An 8,288-nucleotide genomic window follows, 5' to 3' on the forward strand; every position below is an offset into this window, starting at 1 on the left:
ATCATCATCATTATTATTATTTTCAGGTGTACAAAACAATACAATAGTTATCCTTCTCATCCTTCACAAAGTGACAACCCCTCTCCCCCCACCCACTGTCCCCCCACCCCCGATACCATACATATCTATTACAATTCCATTGACTCCATTCCCACACTGTACTTCACATCCCATGACTATATATGTATTAAATTATAGTTGACATATAATATTATTTAATGGCAGCTTCAGATGTACAGTGCAGTGGTCAGGCCTCTATACCGTCCATGAAGTGGTCTCCCTAACAAGACATAAGACCATCTGGCCCCCTAAAAAATATTTACAACGTTATTGATTATATTCCCCAGACCGTCTTTTCTATCCCTGAGGCCATATTGTAGTTACCTATTTATGTTGTCTCGTGCCTTCCCCTTCTCCCTCATCCCCACCCCCTCCCAACTAGCAACCCTCAGTTTTTCCTCTGTGTCTCTGAGACTATTTCTGTTTACATTACTCATTTAGTCAGTTCTTTAGATGCCACATATAAGTGATCATATGGTATTTGCCTTTCTCTGACTGACTTATTTCACTTAGCATAATGTTCTCTAGGTCCATCCATATCATTGCAAATGGTACGATTTCCTTCTTCTTTATAGCTGAGTAATACTCCCTTGACCCATTTCATTTATTTAACTTTCAAAAAAAAAACCTGCCTCGACAGCCTTCAGGTCTCTTTTTTATAGGTGGGGATCATGAGGCTCAGAGAGTTTCAAGGAAAAGCCCGAGGCCACCCAGCTTGTAGGTAGCAGAGCTGGGATACTCCCCGCCCTACACCAGCTGCCCCTAGCATTCCGTGCTGTGACTCGGCCACGTGTGCAGAGGGATGAAGACCACAGACCAAGACCTTCTCAGTCGTGTTCCTCTCCCATATCTGGCGGCTCTCTCTGAAAGCCATTCTCTCTCAACATTTATTCATCCATTCATTAATTCTTGAGCATTCTAAGTTGTGTGCTGGACCCTGGGGAGACCACACTGAACAAACTAGATAACAGTCCTCCCCTCCTGGAGCCCACAGGCTAGTGGGGACCCCAAGGAGGCTCAGAGATTTGGAGTAAATATTAAATTCAGCCCCCTCACTGCCCCTCCCGGTCCTCCCCTTCCCCGACCCCCCCAACACACACACACACACACACACACACACACGTTTACCTGTTCTTCGAGTGTAACGAAAAACATAACCTACTTTAGCCCTCAGCCTGGGCCAAGCATGTCTCCCAGGCTACCCAGCCACGAGGGGGCGCTGTAAGAGTGGTGAGCAGGATTCCTCAGACTCTCCAGCCCCGGAGTAATGGCAGGCATCCAGCTCTATCCAGCGTGCCCCTCAGAGATTTCTGGGCTCCCCAACTGAGCCTCATGCGGGCCTCTTGGACCACCTTTTTTCTCCCCACCTGCTCCAGCCCTGTGGGGAGGACCTATCCATCTTCACAATGCCATGTTTTGATGTTGCCACGAAGCCACTTGGAGGCCGTGTCTCACCATAGCTGGCAAGAGATCCTTGGATCAAGCCTGGCCCTCCACTCTCAGCGTCGGACATGTTTTTCTCCTGTGAGCCTCCAGAGTTCCTCGTGCAGACACATTCTCCCCTGTCTAGCCCTCTTCCTCACAGGCCCGGTTTCTGTGGTCACTCGGGCTCAAACTGGGGCTGCTGCTGCCCCTGATTAATAGACCAGTTCCAAATCAAGCAATGTAGGCGGAGAGTCCCCAGTTAGCTGCACCTGAAGCCAAGGCTCTCTTCTTCAAGTTGATCCCCTTTTCAATGGCAAACCCTGGGGAAAGCATGAGCAATAGATTCAGATCTTTTGTCTTTAGGTGGTCCAAAGATCGGTGTTTTGGGGGAGGTAAAAGGAAGACAGATACGGCAATTGCATGCCAGACACTGTGCTACAGAAGCTCCTCAAACATTTTCGCACCCCTTATAATGACTGGTGAAACTATCTTCCGTATTTTACAGGGTAAGAAACTGAGACTCAGAGAGGTTAAGTAACTTGCCCAAGGGCACACAGCCAGGAAGTAGCAGATCTGGGATTGCAGCCCCTCTACTCCTGCCCCTTCACCATACTGCAGTTGCTCCTGGTCCTCCTACTTCCTTCCCTGGCACTGCAGGCAGCACAGTGAGTCCCTTCTGCCCTCCCTCACGACTTCTGCTACTCAGCCGCCCCAGCTATTGGACATTGCTCCTCGTTTTCTCCTTCACTTCCCAGCAGTGCAGGAGAAGGCCACCTTCCACCTTAGTGAAAGAGAAGCACAGCACCCCAGGGCCACAAATAGGCCAGGACCCCATAGCCCACGTGACTCCAAAACAAGAGTTATTGGGATACATGAAATGGTCTCTCATTGAACCATGTTGCCCAAGCTACAGAGATGCTGTCAGTGACCAGAGAGAGCCAGGGGAGGAGAAAGAAAACTAAAGAGATAGTTTGGAAAATGAAATGCTCTGATGGGCTCCAGGGGCCCTTGGGCTGCTCACGTGATAGGAGGCCAGATTTCTCATCATCCATTCAGCCCCAGCCCTGGCGGCTCTAAGCCTGGGTTATAAATAGCTGGGAATATAAATGTTGGGCAGAGAGAGAGCAGAGTCCAGTTTGCTCCTGGACCGAGAAACATGGGGAGGGGAGGAGGGGACTGTGGTTATTCCAGAACCAGACTTGAGGTTTGCTGGAATGATCTGTTGTTTCTTCCAACAGCAGCTGTGAGGCAGATCTGGGTCCTGAGCTGCCCTGGGATGGAGGCCTCTACAGGACCCTGGGATTTATAGGCACCCTGCTCTGGGGACCCAAAGGTGCCTAACTCCATCCTAGATGATCATGGACCCTTCACTAGAGTCGCGATGCTCTGAGGTCTGTGCTGATGAGGGGAGGAAACTCACAGGCATGGAGAACCTACATGTCATGATGCCGTCACTGAAATAAAGGCATTAATAGCAACCACTTCTTGAGTAGCTACTATATCTGGAAGCATGTTAAGCTCTTTACATATAATGATATAGTGATATTACTGTGTGATGATTGTTAATGTCAACAGTAACACAATAACAGTAACTACAATTTCTTGAGCCCCTTGTATGATCCAGGCACTGGCTTGAGCTTTACAGGTCATCATCATCATCCTCTCCATCATCAGGCTGCCACTTGTCTACTTACGGCTGCTGTGTTCACATTTATTAAAGGCTCTCATTTGTCTAGTTGAACTTAACCTTTATATCTACCTTATGAGGTAGGTATTCTTACCCCCATTTTGCAGATGAGGAAACTGAGGCACATAGAGATTAAATGGCTTGGCCAAAGTCACATAGCTCGTAAATGGCAAGGAAATTTGAATTTGGGTCTCTGACTCTAAAGTCTTAGCTCTTCCAACCACACACCCTTTCCAAGGGAGCAGATGCTGAGAAATGCTTGTTGGATGAATGGGTAAATGAATGAATAAGGAAAGGAACATGTGTCTGTCAGAGCTAATGGGTGGAATTTCCAAGGTCTGAGACATTAAGCAGATTGTTCAAGGTCACCCAGCCAGACAGCAGCAAAGTGGGTAAGGTGCCCTAGCTCTGGTCTCAGTGGCAGCTTCCCTCTCAAACCTTCTTGCTACTTGGTACAGAAGCAGCTGCTTTTTGGCTACCGTTTAGCCCTTACTCACACTGAGGATAGTGGTGGACTCATTTCCTACCCTTCAGGGAGCCTGGCAGGAGGCCCAGGGCTGGGCTTTGCCCCTCCCCAGACCAGCAATCAGGGAAGCTGGCCAGCCAGTCACAGGAGAGTCATTTTATTATCTCCCTTTTCTCGAGGTTCTTTCAGCTGAAGTTCCTGCTGGGTGAGTTGCTGTCCTCTGGGTTCTCAAGACTGGCTGGGCATCACCTCCCCACCCAAGCCTTCTGGGAAGTCTGCCACTGAGGGTCTGTGCCGTGCTGTGGATACCGCTTTGTAGTCTTGGGCAAACCAAAAGCCCTTCTCCGGGCATCCGTTTTTACTCAGCCCAAATGGGGAGACTCGGCAAGCTGGCCTTCCGGGTCTCACTCAGTTTTCTGGTTTCTACCGTGATGAACCTGCTGGGAACCATCTGTAGCTCCCCCAACTTCGCTCTTCCTTGGAAGGGGAGGGAGCAGGGACGGTGTGGCGGCCTCTTGCCAGGCTCCCTGAAGGGTGGGAAATGAGTCGACAAGGAAATTAGAATTTGCTGTTAATCCAAACATGAGTAAGAGCAAAACGGTTGCCAAAAAGAGGCTGCATCTGCTCCAAGTGGCAGGATGGCTTGTGAGGGAAGCTGGCACTTAGATTAGAGCCGGGACTTCTTACCACTCTGCTGCCCAGCACCTGCTCCCACAGCTTCACCTTGTGGCCCTGTTTTCCTCAAGAAACAGGCCCCCCTTTCTCTTCTCTCTCCAACTCGTTCAAAGAGTGTGTGCATGGCCTGCCTTCCCTTCCTCACCCTTTGACCTCTTGCAGTAGAGGTCCTGTCCTCTTTCTCAGAGTTCATCTCCTGGGCCGGCTCTGTGGTACTTGACTTTTCTGACCACGGTATCACTATGGTAACACCCCACACTCTTGTCTTCCTCTGACCTCGCTGGTCACATTCCCTCCATCCCTTCCCATGAACTCGCTCTCTTTTTTTTCAGTTTCAGGTATACAAAACAACATAATGATTAGACATTTACACCCCTCTACAAAGTGATACCCCCCCGAAGTCTACTATCCAGCTGACACAGTACATAGCTATTTCAATACCATTGACTATATTCCCTATGTTGTACTTTACATCATATATATATATATATATATATATATATATAGTTGACATTCAATATTATTTTATATTAGTTTCAGGTGTACAGCACAATGGTTAGGCATTTATATAATCTATGAAGTGATCCCCCTGATAAGTCCAGTACCCATCTGGCACCCCACATAGTCTTTACAAAATTATTGACTATATTCCCCAGACTGTATGTCACATCCCCGTGACTATTTTGTGACTTCAATTTGTATTCCCTAATCCCTTCACCTTTCTCACCCATCCCCCAACCCCTCTCCCATCTAGCAACCATCAGTTTGTTCTCTGTATCTATGAGTCTATGTCTGTTTTGTTTGCTCATTCATTCTGTTCTTTAGATTCCACATAGAAGTGAGATCATATGGTATTTGTTTTTCTCATCCTGACTTATTTCACTTTGAACTCACGCTTAATACTAGTGTTCTCCAAGATGGTGTTTTCAACTCTCTTTTCTTGAATTTCCCACCCCCTTCTCATTCTCTCTCTCCCAAGTCTTCACCGTGACTCCCAAGGCCCTGCGTTCAGCCCAGATCTCTCTTCTGAGGCCTGGACCAATGAAAATTCCCATCTCCCAACATTTTCACAGATGGCCCACAGCCCCTCAGACACAAGATGTCACAGCCTGAGCTCATCCTCTCCCCCCCCAAGCCTGATTGCCTTCTGAAGACACCGTCATCGTCATCCACCTGGTTGCTAAGGCAGAAACATGAGATGCATTCAGTCTTTCTCTGCCCCCGCCGCCGTTGCTTCCCAGCACCGCCCCCCCATTCTAATCTGTCTTCAGATCCTCTTCAAATACCGAAATAGCCCCCTGCTCCAGCTCCTCTCCAACTCCTCAGTTCAGGCCCTTATTTCCTCTCACCAGGTCCTTTGTCCCCACAGTGGCCTGTGTGAGTGACGGCTCTAAACACAAATTGGACCATGACACTTCCCTGCTCCAAACCCTGCATGGCTCCCCATGACTCTCAGGCCTAGGCATAGCATGGTGTAAACTCCTTGGTCTGGCTTACTCTCCCCCTAGATAGTCTATCTCCAAGGTTTTAAAAATAGTTTGATGGACGTATAATTTATATATAATAACATTCACTCATTTTGGGTGTGAGTTTGGTGAATGTTGCTAATTGTATACGGTGATAGTCACATTGTCATCATCCTATATGTTTCCTTGAGCCTTTTGCAGTCAGCCTCCCCACTCCGGGTAATGACTGATTTGCATTATGGCACAATTATCTCGTCTGTTCCAGAATTTCATATAAACGAAATCATAGTCTGCAGTCTTTCGCGTTTGTCTTATTTCATTTAGCGTAATGTTTTTGACATTCGTACATGCTGCAAGTGTTCCTCTTTCATTCTTTTCATTGCTGAGTAGTATTCTTTTGTCTGATATGCTACAGTTGGTTGACTCATTCATTTATTGACGGACATTTGTGCTGTTGACAGTATCCGGCTCATATGCATAATGATGCTGTACATTACTGTAATCGCTGGGTCATGTGGTTAGTATGTATTTAACTTTATGAAATACTGTCATACTGTTTTCCAAAGTGGCTAGGTATTTTGCCTTCCTACCAACAATATAGGACTGTCCCAGTTGCTCCAAGTCCTTGTCCACTTTTGATATTGTCAGTTGTTGACTCTTCAGTCATTCTAATGGGTATTAATGGTATTTCATTTCCTGATGATTACTAATGTTAAATGCCTTATCATGTGCTTATTGGCCATTACTACATCTTCTCTTGTGAGTGCCTGTTCAAGTTTTTGCCCATTTAAAATAAATTCTTGTTTTTTCTCCTCCTCCTCCTCCTCCTCCTCCTCCTCCTCCTCCTTCTTTTAGTTTCATTAAAAAATTTGTAACAGTTTTTTATATATGCTGGATACAGCTCTTTGTCAGGTATATGTTTTGCGAATATTTTCCCCAGTCTGTCAGCTTAGTGGCTTTTAAACTGCAAATTCTGCTCCATTAATGAGTTATGAAATCAATTCATGGGTCAGGACCAATATATATATTTTTGAGCAAAATAGAATAGAATCACTTACAGGAGGCATTGCACATTGTAAGACAAAGCATTGCTTCACACACTTTCAGGTGTGTGTGTGTGTGTGTGTGTGTGTGTGTGTGTGTGTTTAAAACACCAAGTCATGAATTAAGGTGTATTACTTCCTATTGTCATAGATGGTTTTATTTGTTTTTTGTTTTTTTAAAGATTTTTATTGGGGAATTGGGGGCATGGGAACAGTGCTGGGGAATTGGGGGAAGGGGAACAGACAAGTTGCTGTCGTTTTTTTTGTTGTTGTTCTTCAGTCTAGTTGTGGAGGACGTTGNTTTTTTTTTTTTTTTTTGGTTTGTACATTTTCTGTCCTGAGACAGGATGGTGATCAAAGTACACCAGCTTTGAAGTTAGAGATATCTGTGTGCGAATCCTGCCTCTGACATGCATGTGGCCTTGGGCAAGTCATTTCAGTTTCCTCATCTGTAAAAGGTGGGAAACACAATGATATTGACCTCAAAAGGTTGTGGTGAAGATTAAATGAGGCACTGCATGTAAAGGTCAAAGCACAGTGCCTGAGGTACAGTAAGCTCTCAGTAAATGAGGCTTGCTGGGGTGTTTTCCTGCCCTGAGGTAGTGGTGGCCGTGGGGTGCTAGATGAGGCATTTTCCCAAGAGAGAGGGCCTGCGCCCAGGTCACTGTTGAGAGGACACTACTGACATCCTGGTCTAGCAGGGTTTCTTCTGTGGCCTCAGCCTTAGTGGCACAAGACCCTAGAGTAAGGTGAATGGGTCCATGTTTGTGGGAAAAGACAGAAAGTCCAGAATGATTCCGCTCCCGCCTGAGATCCATAACAGAGCTGGGAGATCAGGCCAGTTCCCCAGCTCTGCTTCCTAAATCAGTGGTATTTTCACTCTGGTGAAATGCCCATTCCTCTCACAGGCTCAGCCTCATGAGCAGAGGATGGGCAGGCCTGGCTCTCAGCTGGGCATACGGTGGGAGTGCTCCCCGAGGAGGGGGCTGTGAGCACCGCCACAATAGAAAGGGATGAGGAGGAGGCTTCTGTTTTATTCTTCTCCAGTGGGCTGGAATGATGTCTAGAAGAAATACAAAGAGAGGCGGGGAAGTCACTAAAGAAAGAAGGGAAGGCATGGAGGGTGGGAGTGGGGGTTGGTGAGTGGGAATGAGGAGGGAGGAAGACAGGGAGTAGGCTGCTCCCGGGACAGGGGCGGTTCTCGGTTCTCGGTTCTGGTTTGGGCCTGGACGCTAGCCAGCAGGCAGGAGGCAGCAGGCAGCACAGCAGCTGCCAGCCACTCCTGGGGAACTGGCACCGCATTGCGACAGGAAGAGAAAGCAGGGAGGGTGCTGGGTGGGAGAGTGAGTTTCTACCCTGCCATCCTTGCCTTGTCAAGGAAATGCCCGTGCACGGAGCACCCACCATGTTATGCCGGGTTACCCGTCTCACTTATTTATTTATTTTTGAGTAATTGTTTTCTTTCT

Source organism: Hipposideros armiger, unplaced genomic scaffold (genome assembly GCF_001890085.2).
Source record: "Hipposideros armiger isolate ML-2016 unplaced genomic scaffold, ASM189008v1 scaffold_108, whole genome shotgun sequence".
Classification (NCBI taxonomy): domain Eukaryota; kingdom Metazoa; phylum Chordata; class Mammalia; order Chiroptera; family Hipposideridae; genus Hipposideros; species Hipposideros armiger.